A 15,246-nucleotide genomic window follows, 5' to 3' on the forward strand; every position below is an offset into this window, starting at 1 on the left:
ATTTCATTACAAAGTTTACACATTTTAAAAAAAATCAGCTAAATTTGTTATCTCATTTCTTCATATATGTAATATAATATATGCTGGCTATTCTCTGCCCTCCTCCCGCATCCCTTCTCCTGCATCCCTCCTCCCACATCCCTCCTCCCGCATCCCTCCTCCCGCATCCCTCCTCCCGCATCCCTCCTCCCGCATCCCTCCTCCCGCATCTCTCCTCCCGCATCCCTCCTTTCACATCCCTCCTCCTGCATCCCTCCTCCCACATCCCTCCTCCCATCCTCCCGCATCCCTCCTACTCCAGCAACTCCCACGCCCAAGTCCTTTTCACACTTCTATGTCTTTTTGTTTTGTTTTGTGACCTCCTGAGTTTAACCAGCCCCATCTATGTGACCATCAACTGGGGCCTGGTGGGTTCACCAATGGATACACAGAAGAAACGGCTCCCCTTTACCCACAATCTATCAGTAGCTCAGCAGGAAGGAGCAGGGTCACATAAGCCCTTCCTTCATTTGTGAGTGGCTGTTGACAAGGCCAGTCTTGTACAGGCCCAGTGCAGGTGACCTCAGCTGTTGTGAGTTGAGTTTGTGAGTGCAAAGGCTGCCACAGCCTTTCTTTTCTGGGTTATTCCCTGGGCTCTAGAAGAGGGTAATAGTATAAATGTCATAGTTAGGACTGAGCTTTTTTTTTTTTTTTTTTTTTTTTTTTTTTGGTTTTTCCAGACAGGGTTTCTCTGTATAGCCCTGGCTGTCCTGGAACTCACTTTGTAGAACAGGCTGGCCTCGAACTCAGAAATCTGCCTGCCTCTGCCTCCCAAGTGCTGGGATTAAAGGCGTGTGCCACCACGCCCGGCAGGACTACTGAGCATTTTTAACTGTCATTTGTTCTCAGCACCTTGAGCAGCCTGAAGTCTCTGACTGTTGTTGATTTAACAGATTTTGCCTCTGAGGTTGAGGGAAGGGGTCAACCTGAGTTTCTCTTGATTTTTTTTTTAAAGACATTTCTAAAATTGTGTTTTAAAGTACGTATATAAGGAGTTTCTAGTTCTAGCCATCTTTTAAGTGTGTAATTCAGCAGCATTAAATATTCATATTGTTGTGAAACTGGTACCAGTATCTGTCTTCAGAACACTTTTATTTTCGCTGCCTGGGTTTTTTGAAGAAATCATGTAGTCTGTTTTACTTATGATTTTGCTGCATCCTCTCTCTCTCTCTCTCTCTCTCTCTCTCTCTCTCTCTCTCTCTCTCCTTTTTTCCTTCTCACTCTGGCCCTGCTTTCACAGGCACAAAGATTTTTATTTATTTCTTATATATAAGTACATTGTAACTGTCTTCAGACACACCAGAAGAGGGCATCAGATCTCATTACAGACGGTTGTGAGCCACCATGTGGTTGCTGGGGTTTGAACTCAGGACCTTTGGAAGAGCAGTTAGAGCTCTTAACCACTGAGCCATCTCTCCAGCCCCTTGCTGGGTCTTCTCAGTGGCAGCTATCCCCGGTGTTGATCTGTTTCTTGATTCTGATTAGGCCATATTTGTGGCTTAATTTTTCTCACTTCTGGTCAGGTTGGCCACACTCTGATGTTTGCCTGTGCTGACAGTTGCTCCGTTCCCAGCCCTGTGATCCCATAACTCAAACTACCATGGCGGCAGGCCTGCTCGTCCATAGCGCTGCCGCTGTGATTGGGGCTGCCTTTTGCCTTTACAGAAAATTCACTCCCCCCACCCCCATACATCCTTTGTATTCCCTTTTGTCCTTTTTGTCCTTGTCACCTACAAACTTCCATTTCCGCTTTCTGTTTTCACCTGTCTGTCTAGAATCCTACTTTGTTGGGCTGCATACTGGCTGGAGGAAGTGACTTGGCAGAGAGAAGGAGCCCTGGGTCCGGTATGGGAGACTGACGAGCACGGTTCTCTCACGCACTGAGTGACCGAATGTGTGAGCGGTCACTGCTCCAGACTCCATTGCTTCATCTAGGGAAAAAGGAAAGAGATGACTGGAACAGACAATCACCAGCTTAAAAAAATACCAATTTGTGCGGACAGGAAGAAACTGAATGAATGTGCGTTGTAGACACGAGTGCAGTTACGGCAAGGACCCCGCTTTCTCAGACCCATGAGGATAGCAAGGCCTTCCCTGGTCCGAGTTTGGATGTTGACAGATCCTGCAAGTATGTCAATCACTGGTTCGTCCTCCAGCATGACTGCGCCTGAGACTGGTTCCCTGCTACCCAGAGTTGTCATCCAGCCTCACCCAGCTGTGTTTAATAGAAGAACCGAATGTCTGGGCTGCTGGTACATCTCCACCAGAGAACACCGCACCCTCCATCCCAGCTCTTCTGCTGGTGGTCCTTTATAACCGTTAAGGCGATCCCCAAACAATGCAGGTCAGGGCACAAATTTGGGGGCTGCAGAGGTGGCTCCGTTCAGAATGTATAGGAAGCCCTATCTACTCTCCCTAACCCCCAGCACTATACTCAACTGGAGGAATGGCTCAGTGATTAAAAACACTGTGCATACTTGATGACCTGGGTTTGATCCCCAGATCACAATGTGGAAGAAGAGAACATATCCCTGAAATTGTCCTCTGACATCTACTAATGTGTCACGGCATATATGCAACCACACTTACATCATCATCATCACCATCACCATCACTATCACCACTGTGCAATTAATAAAACTGATCATGGTGTGGTCCAGGGCTGTCGTCCCAGCACTTGGGAGGTAGAGGCAGGAGGATCAGAAATTCAAGGTTGGTTATATAAAGACGTCCAGGCCAGCCTGGACTCCTCGAGACCCTGTCTCAACAACCACAAAACAAACCCCTTTGCAAAGCTTGTAGATTGATTTTTATAAGAGACACATCTAGTTGTAGAATTTTGCAGAGTGTCAAATGTAAGTGAAAAGTCACAAAAAGTATACAGTACTGCTATGAAGCAATTGATATATATATATATACACACACACATAGGTGTGTATGTGTACACACACACACACACACACACACACCTCTGATACTCTGAAGCTTTGAGGCTGGTTAACGTAACTGTGGACACAGGTATGGTTTGCTTTATTTAGTAGGGATGTGTTGCTCAGAGGAGTTTGTTGAATGGACGTTGTCAAAAGTTATGCAGATGCCCAGTTTGGAAGAATTCGGGACATGGTAACTCTCAGACAGTAAACCCTGATTTAGGAGGCCATACCGGAGTCCTAGGACATCAGTGATGTATGCAGTGGATTTATAATGGCTGCTGTGAGATCATAAGTTTGTTTTATTGTCCTCTAGGGACATTATCTGCAAAAGTCAGCCTGACAGTGATACCTTCCTATGAGAAGAAAGACAACACCCAAAGGAGCTGCAACAGGAGCCCCAAGGAGTCAGACGTTATCAGGTAGCAGGCAGACTTTGCTGCCATTTACAAAATCCTCCAAATGTGTCAGGCTAGGGGTCAGAGGTCACAGCTGAGCCAGAACTGTACTAAGCTGTTTTAGAGTCGGCGTGAAAGGCAGAAGGTGTGCTGTGTGTTGTCTAACGCATCGAATGGCTGTGTGTACTTAAGAATGGCTTTTGGTTTTAATATCGTTGAGTTTGATTCCATTAAAGCCATGAAGGCAGATTCTTAATAAATTATGTTCTGGATATGAATTAAATACTTAAACATGACATGATATCAGTTAAGTATTTTTAGTCTGCTTTAGAAAAGAAAAATTCTAGGTACATAAAAATTTCAAACACAGGCCTTCTAATAAACATTTTAAAAACATGAAAAGCCATGCACACAGGGTGGATATTTTTTACTTTTGGAACCTTAGGTTCTACCAAAACTTTGCATGGCACCAATAGATCTCTGCTTTATTTAAAACATTGTTACTCTACACTAAAACGTAAGTCCCCATGGTAGTGATGCCCCTGTTAGACTGTCACATATCCTGTAAGTGACACAGACATTGTAACAACAACAATGAAACATTTACAAATGAGAGGAAAAACCAAGAAGAGCAACAAGAACAACAACAAAATACTGCATGTCCAGCCTCCCTTGCCTCTGGCTCTGTTTGTCTGAGGCTGCATTATCTAACTGGGTTTCTCCAGGATTTGCTTGTAGCTTTTGAAGGGTCTCTTGGCAGGCCTTGCCATCCTCCTATTCCCTCTGCCTTGTTAAAAAACATTAGATTACTTTCTTAAAATTAGCCACCCTTATCTGGCCACTTCCTCCTTCAGAGGCTAACTACCAAGACCCAGCTATCAAAGTATTGAAGTCGAGCAACCAAAAACTCCCTTTGACATACCTAATTAATGTGGCCAATTAAAATTAAACTCTTCATCTTAACACAGGACTTTTCCTTGTACTTTTATAAGCCTAAACTTGCCTCCTCTCTATCCAGAGGCAGTCCTTTGTCTTCTGGTACAAATACCCCTTAGCCCTCTTCCTTGTTCCTTTCCCTTTCTTCTTTGTCCTCTGTCTCCTGTCTTTGTTTTGTCCCCATGGGGCAAATAAATCTCCTCCTCTTTGCTGAGAACCTAGTCTTGGGGTGTCCTGAGCCGATACTGGTCTCTACAACTTTAGCTGTAGTCCAAAATGAGCTCAGCTGACATGCTTGGGGCAAACACACACTGAGGCTTGTTGGAGAGGACATTTGAGGTAGAGGACAATCCTTAGGCTTCTACTTCTGGGTCAACTTCTATGAGATCAACTATGGGGCAAGGATTAGTATTTAAAGTCCTGGTTAGCCTGAGACAGATGCAGATACTTATACCCAACTGATGGACAGAAGCCAGAGACCCCTGGGGTTGAATTAGGGAAAGGCTAGAAGAAGTTGTGGAGGAGGGTGACCCCATAGGAAGACCAGCAGTCTCAACTAACTTGGACCCCTGAGATCTCTCAGACACTGAGCCACCAACCAGGCAGCATACACTAGCTGATGTGAGACTTCCGACACATATACAGCAGAGGATTTGGCCTCAGTGAGAGAAAAGGCACCTAACCCTCAAGAGACTTGAGGTTCCCAGAGAGTGGAGAGGCCTGGCAGGGTGGGGGGTGATGGTAGGGACACCCTCTTGGAGACAGGGGGCCGTGGGGGTGGGCGGGAGGGGAGAGAGGAATGGGATGAGGAATGTGGACTGGGAGAGGAATAACGACTAGATTGTAAAAAATATTAAAGATCATTTAAAATAAAATAAAATAAAATAAAATACGATCCTGGTTAGCAGTTGGAAAATCTTTATAATTTCAAGTCCCTTTAACTGATTTCCTGAACTTTTTCCCCCCTCTTTTTAAAAAGATTTTTCTCCTCCTCCTTCATGTGTATATGATATGTGTGTGCACAGGCACACGCAAGCCACAGTGTAGGGATGCAGGTCACAGGACAGTTTTGGGTGTTGGTTCTTCACCTTCCATCTTGGCTGAAACAGGGCGTCTTCTTGTTCACCTCTGTCCACCAGTCCAGCTGGCCCCAGAATATCAGGAGATTCTCTTACTTCCACCTCTCATTCATTGTGCCCTGAGTTCAACAGGCTTACGGACATGTGACTTGGGCCTTCAGCTTTTCCTGAGTTCTGGTGACTCAATTTACCCACTGACGCATCTCCCTAATCCCAGGTTTGTTTCTAAAGGCAGGACCCATGGGCCAGAGCGATGGCTGAAGCTGCTAAAGATGAGGCCTGAAACCAAAAATGAAGGCAGAGCCAAAGTGCTTTTCTAGAAAGATAAAATTAGCATTTCGCAGAAAACTAAGATCTTCTTTAGAAAGTGAAGCTCTGTGCTTCAGAAACATCGTCAGAGCTGCGGTTGCTGACTGTCGTCCTTGGAGTAAGAGCTTTCTGGAAGAAAATGTCAGTAGCTATTTGTCTGAATGTAGGTCACATACACGGATGTTTAGCACAAAATCCTAATGTTTTTTGGGGGGTCTACAAATAAATGTCACTTAGTGCACATTTTCCCTAGGATAATAGGCATGGACGTGTCATGATGTCAAGGTGAAAACTCAACCATGTGGCTAAACTAGCAAAGACTGAAGGGCGCTGGGAAATATTTCCACTCAGTGACCAGGTGAGACTCACTGGAGCTCAGTATTTTATGTGACCCACATTCCACTTACTGTAGTCTGGGATGCCAAATTCTTTTCTGTCTTATTGTCCTAGTAGCCTGCTTTGATCAAAAATAGCACTTTAAGTGGGTGATGGTGACACATGCCTGGGGAGGCAGAGGCAGGCAGATCTCTTGAGTTTTAGGCCAGCCTTGCCTACAGAGTTGAGTTCCAGGACAGCCAGGGCTACACAGGGGAAGCCTTGTCTCAAAAAAAAAAAACCAAAAACCCAAAATTAAAAAAAAAAAATTAAACATGCATTTTAAAACACTTTTCCCCTTGTGAACAATATAGGCAACTTCCTCTTCTCGCCTTCTTCAGCTGGTACTACCCTGTATATACAAATGAGAACACACTCCAAGGATGGGTTTTGTGTTCTTTAGCAGGTTTTGGTGGGACTCTTTCATCAAATAGCTGATGTAAGCCAGCCTTCACTTCTTTTTAAACAAACAAACAAACAAACAAACAAACAAACAGCAGTTCTAGCCTCATGGTTATTTGTACAACAGTATGGGACACCAGCCTTTTGCAAACAGTGTGTGCAGACAGTGTGAGCAGGAGTCTCCAGTCCATCTCTCTTCACATTGACATTTTCCAATAAAAGCCTTCCCATGGGGCCTGAGAGAGAACTACAGTTTTGGCTTTGGTTTGAGCCTTGGCCTTTGGTTGGCAGAGTTTGTGACTTTTGCCATTGTCTTAATCAGGGTTTCTATTCCTGCACAAACATCACGACAAAGAAGCAAGTTGGAGAGGAAAGGATTTATTCAGCTTACATTTTCCACATTGCTGTTCACCACCAAAAGGAGTCAGGACTGGAACTCAAGCAGGTCAGGAAGCAGGAGCTGATGCAGAGGCCATGGAGGGATGTTACTCACTGGCTTGCTTCCCCTGGCTTGTTTAGCTTACTTTCTCATAGAACCTCCTGTATTACCAGCCCAGGGATGGCATCACCCAGAATGAGCTCCCACCATTGATCACTAATTGAGAAAATGCCCCACAGCTGGATCTCATGGAGGCATTTCCTCAAGGGAGGCTCCTTTCTCTGTGACAACTTCAGCTTGTGTCAAGTTGACTCACAAACCCAGCCAGTACACTCATGTAGCCACATCTGATTCACAATCGTGGACCTGGACAGAAGCAAATCAGTGGCTGAGTTGAGCTTCCTTTGGCTCCATGAGGGCCTTGATGGTTTCAGCATGGCATCGGCATGGCTTACCTGGACATTCGGTCCTCTTTTGTGCTTCTTGGCAAATGCAGGTTCCTGAAGAACTTGAGGGTGACTCTTAAGAGAGTCATATCATTGTGACCAAGTTTGTGTGTGTGTGTGTGACACTTCTATGCCACTTTCAGGACTAGCTGTGTGTGCTGTAGTTCTTGGACTTGGCCATGTCTGCATGGTACCCTGTGGCTCCCCAAGTGTCTGGGATGGAAGGGAAAGAGAAAGCCTTCTAGTCTCTTAAACATGTAGAAACACCATCCGCCAGGCGCATAGGCTTATGTCCACCCCATTCTCTTAGAAACTGGGGTGTAGCAGGATCGTTAACAGTGTTTATTTCCCTAGGCTTAATGTATTAATTAAAGATCATATTCTTTGGTTAGGGCCACTTGGTCAAATACCAAATAATATATTTGAGAGAAGACATGGCAACATGGGGTTCTAATAACATACTAAAAAAGTAAAACTGGCTTCTCTCGTCTATAAAATCAGTCTACTGCGTTAGTACTTTAATTCAGGGACTCTAATGACTGATAAATGTACTCAGACACTATGCAAAAAAGTAACTACACTGTGGCGTAGAGTTACTCTGAAATGAATATATTGGTAATAATTATCATTAAGCATTTAACTAAGAGCAATTTTGCTGTTTTTTATTTTTTTGTTTTAGCTTAGAAAAACATTCTAAGTAGCATTTTAGAAGGCTTGGATTTCTTTAAAACATCTGTCTGGGGGAAATTCGGGCTAATTTCTCATTTATTCTCATCTTGTAAAAAATCCCATTAGTAAGCAAGTGCATTCAAAACTATCCCATTGATCTTATAACTGTGTTTTATAAAAATATCCTGGAGGGGTTCCCTTTTGTCCCACGGGCTGAGTGCAGCTGCGAGTAGTTCAGTGGGGGGACTGGGAAGTTAGGGACAGGCCCATGGTCCACTCCCCAGCCTGTACTTCAATAGTACAGGGGACATGGGGAAGGGTCTGGCTTGTCTATTATGCTCTGACCCTGTGCCTTGGGAACACATTGTGAGACGTGCAGACAGCCGGGAATCTATTTAAGACTATTGCGGAAGTTAATAGTCATAAAACGTTCATTTGATGACAAAAACCACAGTTGGCCACTGTTATAAAAGGCTGTTGGTAATACTCCCTGTAAAGTTACTCTCTCCAAATTTAACCTCACTTTGTTTTTCTGTTTCCTGAGGACCTTCTGGCCATACCAGCTCAATGCCGTGATAAGGACACAAGTACATAGTGATATTTTGGGTGGAGAACAGGTCAAGTTTCCTGCTATAGTTATATTTTCCTTAACAGTTTTTTTTGGGGGTGAAGGGGCACTGCTGGAGACAAAATCAAGGCAAGCACTGTACCTCCCAACTGTGCCCCGATGCCCACAGACTTTCTATCAACTCACAGAGCATCTGAACACAGCCTCTTTCCCCATCTCTTCCATCTGCTTGTCTGTTCGCCTCTTACCCCTTCGCCAGTCTTGGAGAGAAATCTGACTCTTCCAAGTGCAGCAGTATGTGGAGTACTTAGCGTATGTCGGGCATTATGTTCTCCATATCTGTAGGTCATTACATTGACTCCCTATGTGAGGGAAAGATTCTCGGTCTCTTTTCCAGGGAAGCAAGCTAAGGTGCCGTGTGGTCCGTTAACACTTAACAGCATGCACGGATATTAAATGGCAAGCTGAGATTCTATAACAAGTCTGTCCCACGTGGTGTTCATGCTCCTAACCACTGCACGGGACAGTCTTGTCCTGGTCTGTCCTTGGACGAGAGATCCTTGTTTATGGTGTCCTATGAGGCACCCATAGTTTTGATATGTGTCACTTCCTCGTGGAATTTATGCTTGAGATCTCACAAAATATCCTCTGTATTCAGATGATATTCTCAAAAACAAATATATCTTCATATCTTTGTTATACATATATTTTTTCCCTTAATGTATATATATGTATACCATGTGCATGGCTGGTACCTGTGGAAGTCAGAAAAAGGCTCCCTAGGTACTGGAATTACAGATAGCTGTGAGCCACTCTGTGGATGCTGGGAACTAAATCTGGGTCTTCTGCCAGAGCAAATGCTTTCAACCACTGAGCCATCTCCCCAGCCTCTCACATCCAATTTTACTGGGTATTACTCTGCACAAGAAAGTCCGCTTGAAACCAGGGATTTCCAGAGAGATAAAAGCCTCAAAGAACAATGTTCCGATATGGCTTGCCACTGAAATGGGAAACTCTTTGGTTCCTTCCCTTCTATTATCAGTTGGGGTTTGGCCTCTGGGTGCCTCAGAAATGCTCCCTCCTTTAGACTCCAAGGGAGTGGCAGCCCAGCCTCATTCTGCTCATAGCAGGCTCCCTCTTGGTAATGTTCCCTCCCCTTGCCAGGACCAAGGGTGGACAGCTGTGGGGCTGTTCTGGGTAGAGTCTTGCATGTGCACAGGCAGGACTTGCATGTGTGCAGACAGAACTTGCTCTCATCCTCTATGTCAAACCCATTGTCCGAATTCCTTAGCTAGACTTTGGGTGGTGGTGGTGGTGGTGGGATCAGACATTCTGTACCCTGAAATGGGGAGTGGTTTTGAAAAGTGTCCTCAATGATTACACGAGAGCAAACTTCCAACAGTAACTTCTTTCAGTCTGTGTATTGCAGAGAACTTTCTTCTTTGCACACACTGTTCATCTTATTAGTATTCAAAGTGCTCTGACTTTCCAGGATCATTCATTAGAGACTTAGTGTCTAAATGCATAGAAGTCTACAAAGCGTCAGTGAGAAGGAGGCAAGACATGCCAACTCTGCTTTGTTTTTCTGTTTCCTTGTATCAGATCCTGTTTTCACCAGATGAGGTGGCACATGCCTTTGATCCTAGCACTTGGATGAGGCAGAGGCAGGCCCATCTCTGTGAGTTCAAGGTCAGCCTGGTCTACAAAGTGAGTTTCAGGACAGTTAGGACCATTACACAGAGAAATCCTGTTTTGGACAAACAAAACAAAACAAAACAAAACAAAACAAATCAGATCCTATTCTCCATTCTGCTCTTTCTAACACCTGCTTCTCTTTGTTTTTCACCGCGTACTGTGTATGGTTCTAGCTGGGAGTCCTTTTAAGCTGTACACAGTGATAACAGGATCTAGTGTGCATCCTGTGGAACAGTTGCGAGCACAGGATGTGGGCAAATGTGTTCCCTGTCCTGGTGTGAAGCGCATGGGGTACTCAGCGATGCTGAACTGGGAGCGCTGCTGTGAGATACGTGACACTCTCCAGTGAACCAGAAAGGCTGGCGTGAGATCATTTCCTTATGAGAACCTCCGAGAACCATGCCGTGGTGACTCCCCAACCAGTTCTTTCCTCTAGTGAAGTCAAAACTTCCCGTTCAAGAATTCAAAGAAAGGTTATTAAGTATACTATTCTGCAAATCGCTCCATACTCAAATAAATTGGGACAATGGTGGAGTTAAATGAAGCTAAGTGGTTTTCTTAGTGGCAGCTGCATAGAGCCTTTAAGACCGAGTGTCCATTTTAATTGTTCACAAAGCGGTCTGTCGTGTGCGGCATTTCCTAGGTATTTGACCACAGACTGCATTTCTTTTGGTCATAGTAAGTCTATTAATAGCTGCGAGTACAGCGCGCCAACAGTTGCACTTCAGGAACACTGGAAATCTTTGTCGAATGCTTTGAAGGCTCTTGTCAAAAATACATGTATTACCCAGGAAGGAATGCAACTGACCACCATTATCCAAGAATAAACTGGCTGAACTCAGCTGCCTAGTCTACATGGCAAGACCTGAGGACAGCTTCTAGCAACTTTTGCTCTGAGTGTGAACTCCGGTTCTGCCATTACTATGTTCCTGTGGCTAATTATGACCCCACTCCTCCCCTTTCTGGCTCTGTAACTTGTGAGTCTCACAGGGTTGGGGGTGGGGCTCATAGCTGACACAGCCCTCCAGCAAGACACTGTACAAAGCCCTGCCAGTTGCAGACATTCTCCAGTTTAAAACGAAAAAAGTTTCCTTCCAACCTAACTGACACTAATCCTGACCTACATCTTCTCGTGGCTTTGTCAGTGCTGAAAAATGTGACTGTAATCAAATACAGGTGCTAAAATACAGGGCAGGGTGTGAGTCAGAGATGGAAGTGAAAAACCACAATGTTTAAGGTTATTGTAGGATAACATTTCTGGGCAGTTTCTCTCTCTCTCTCTCTCTCTCTCTCTCTCTCTCTCTCTCTCTCTCCTTCCCTGTATGTGTGTGTCTACCTGTGTGTATGTACCTGTGTTTCTCCCTGTGTGCATGTCTACCTGGGTGTGTACCTGTGTGTGTGTGTGTGTGTGTGTGTGTACCTGTGGGTACACAGAGGTCAATGTCCTGCGTCTTCCCCACCTTGGCTTTGGAGATAGAATTTCTCAGTGAACTCAACACTCACAGGTTGATTGGCAAGCCCTGGGGACCAACACCCACCTCCCCTGTGCTAGAGTTACAGCCTTGTTCCAACATGCCTGCCTCTACTTAACTTCATGGTTCAGAAGCATACACTTTATGAATGGACCCATCTTCCCCAATTGGGCAGTTTAAAAAAGGCAGAATCTTCAATGGACCGTAAGTTACAATGACAAGCCATCAGGGCGTCCCTTGGGGCTCTTTGTCATGCAGCAAAGAGCTTAGCAACCTTCTGAACGATAAGTCAGAATCGAGGTCTTTAAGATCATTTGGGTGCTGGTCTTAAAAAGCACTTTCATGCATCTTATCCAAAACTTGGCTTCCCCACAAAGCTTTTGTACTCTAGAGCACTGTTCAGTTTATATAAAGTACACAGAGCTTCCCTCACACCTGCCCTCTCTTCCCAGTTCCTCCATTACCGTCTCCTGTAAGTGTGGGAGACTTGTTATAATCCATGAGCCTAGGTTGATACGTTTTAGATAAAAACCCATTGCCCGTAATTGGGAAGGGGGTGTAGACACATGGAGTGGGAAAAACAGGGTAATAGTGGGAAAATATGATTAAAATAAATTATATATGTATGTGAAACTATTGTAATGAAACAGATTATTATGTTTAATTAACATGTGCTTGAAATCCATAGTCTGCATTAATGTTTGCTCCTCTGTATGGGTCTTGACAGATGTGCATATCAGCGTCCACCATTGTAGTATCATCTGGAATGTTTTCCTTGCCCCACATACTCGGTACTTCACCTATTTATCCATCTCTGAACTGGGATCCACTGATCCTCCTTCCATGGCTGTAGTTTTCCGTTGCCATGATATCATGAAATTGGCCAACTTGACTTTGATCCTTATGACAGGCCTATAGCTAGACAAGTTTCCCTGACTTTGTGATAGTGGAGATGGAGGCAGGGAGCCAAAGTGCTGTCTTGTCTGTCCCACAGAAGAAAGCGCCCCGAGCTAGGTAGATGCTAGCTAACACTGTGAGCATCCGGCCAGTCTCAGAAAGGAACCGATTGTCAAGGACACCAATGATTAGCTTATAGGAACCCTCTGGTCCTGGCACGGCACCTTCTGATGGCAGCTAGGAGGATGACTGCGCATCTTCAAAGGAAGCGAGATGCATGATGTGGGCCAGGTGAGGTCCAGGGATGATGTCAGAGATGATGGGTTTGGTGCCCTGTAATTAAGTCCCTGCCTGACTCAAAGGGCTTCACTGAGTCATCCTATTTGTCCTCTCTGCTGCTATTTATGGGATTCCCAGTTGCTGACATTTTGGTCACACAACCAGCCTTGCCTGAAGCAACGTCGCACTCCTGGGGTGTTGAGAATAAATAGGGTGACAGGTGGTATGGGAGAGTCAGCTTTAAGAATATATTAGTAGCTGGTTCTTTTTTTTTTTTTAACCCCACATGCTTAAAATACAAGTACCCTAAAAGAAAATCCTAGAATCTTTTAGTGGAGAGCTTCAGGCTGTTAAGACTTCCCGGGAGGTGGTGAGGCAGAGGCTCTGCTCAGCATTATTGAAAATTCTGGAAATGAGGGGACAACGACTCAAAAGCCAGATGGAGTGGCTTATTTGTGGTTAAAACCAGATAACAACGGCCTCCTCAGAAGCCATGCTTCTCTGAGTATATTTCTCACTAGAAGGCGATAACAGCAAACCTCTCAGAGGTCAAGGCAAGTAATAAGTATAGCCCAAGCGAAAGGCATGATTCAAGAAAGATGAACGAAGGCGTTGGAAGCCCTGAGGGAAACACCCCAGAGCCAGCAATGGTGGGAGCCTTTGACAAGCTCAGGCCTACAGAGCTGAGGAAACGGACAGCTACCAGGACCTGCAGAGGACTAGTTACAGAAGCCTGCTTGACTCTGATGTGGTCTTAGGTACAGGGGAGGCATCCATTGGTCACCCACTGGGACAGACAGGGTGGGGATGATAACACCCAATTTCTTTTTTTCTCCCATTCTCTCATTTATAGCTGATGCTTCCATGGGCTCAAACTCAAGACCAAAACGACACAAAACAACAAAACACCAGAGCCCAAGAAAACTCATATGACGGTTTCCAGTAAGGTCAGTATTTTAGACAGTAGGGTCAGCAGGGTAGAGAAGAGTCTTAAGGCCACACAACAAATGTCTTCAATGCTCAGGAAATGGATTGTGTTACTACATTAGGTTTAGATGATGCCTGAAGATCTTGTTGGAATTTTTCTATTAAAATGATTTTTCATGAGATAATTAATATTGTGATAAAATATGTTGAGCACACAGCTTTAAATTCATACAACAGTGAACATTTGGAAGCGTCCTTTTATGGTGTGTCTTTCCTCACTCTCCTGTAGAAAATTATTCCCAGGAGGCAAGACAAAGATGGCCAGTGTGAATGTTGGGTGCATAGTCACAGAGCTTAATGACAGGGATATGTCCTTAGATCTCATTATTGTGCAAACATCATGGAATATACATACACAAACCAAGATGGCTTCAGTCTTACCAGGCAATATAGTCTTATCAGACCACTGGTGTGTATGTGGTCTGTCACTGATTAAAACCAATAGTTAGTTAGTGTGTGCCTGAATCTAAGGGAAAGGCCAACTTTCAAGGTTGGCTTGCTTTCATTTAGATGAGTTTAATTGAAAGTGTGGAGGCCAATACAGCTGAGCAGTATACGTTATTAGTCTCTCTCTCTCTAGCTTTGGCACAGAGCAACCCTATGGGACATAGTTGTCTGGATTACTTTTCAAGGCTTGAAGGTTGCTTTTGTTGGAACCACTGACTTCATTAGGGTTTGCGCAGGTGTCTTTCGATGTTAGCAGATCCAAAGCTCCCGTCCTCAGATCGTGTCATGAAGTTTCATTTGTGTACTCAGATTCTTGATGGCTTTACCTCTCTCCAGTCACCTTTCTGTGCCTGAAGCCACCTTACTTCTTCATCCTAGTGCTATCTTAAATGCTATCCTTAGGAAGACAGGTTGAGTCTTGCCCTTCTATGGGCGCTGGGCTGCTTGTGAATAAACTTTCCTTTTTGTGTTGTGAAACTTGTCCTTAAGTCGGTGACTAGCATAGTACACGGTACACAAAACTGCTGGTTTGATAAGAACTGCATGTGGAAAACAACGTTTAAAAAACCATTGACTGCAAAGATGATCAGTGGTTAAGAACACTTGCTGCTGTTACAGAGAACCCAGACTAATTTGGTTCCCAGCTCCCACATGCTATCTCAGAATCATCTGTAATTCCGAGATTCATGGGATCCATGAATCTTCTGGTCTCTGGCTACAGCATGCACAAGGTGCACATACAAGCATGTAGGCAAAAACACTCATATACACAAAATAAAGAGAAATATTTAGGGCTGGTGAGATGGCTCAGCGGGTAAGAGCACTGACTGCTCTTCTGCAGGTCCTGAGTTCAAATCCCAGCAACCATCCCATGGTGGCTCACAACCACCCATAATGAGATCTGATGCCCTCTTCTGGTGTGTCTGAAGTCAGCTACAG

General features: G+C 44.7%; 1 long non-coding RNA gene across 16 annotated transcripts in view; it reads left to right on the forward strand.

Annotated features, from left to right (window-relative positions):
- Positions 1 to 15,246, forward strand: part of Gm31452 — an 84,904-nt gene that overhangs the window by 20,529 nt on the left and 49,129 nt on the right. For 6 of the 16 annotated variants that reach the window (XR_001781040.2, XR_001781043.2, XR_001781052.1 and 3 more), the window contains 2 exons: positions 1,815 to 3,391; positions 13,727 to 14,784. This is a non-coding gene — a long non-coding RNA (predicted gene, 31452). Of the gene's footprint in view, positions 1 to 1,814; positions 3,392 to 5,613; positions 5,855 to 5,944; positions 6,050 to 6,790; positions 6,830 to 13,726; positions 14,785 to 15,246 lie in introns of those variants that run through there. The other 10 variants (XR_001781044.2, XR_001781048.2, XR_001781046.2 and 7 more) reach the window with 7 other exon arrangements.

Source organism: Mus musculus, chromosome 13, assembly GCF_000001635.26.
Source record: "Mus musculus strain C57BL/6J chromosome 13, GRCm38.p6 C57BL/6J".
NCBI lineage: Eukaryota > Metazoa > Chordata > Mammalia > Rodentia > Muridae > Mus > Mus musculus.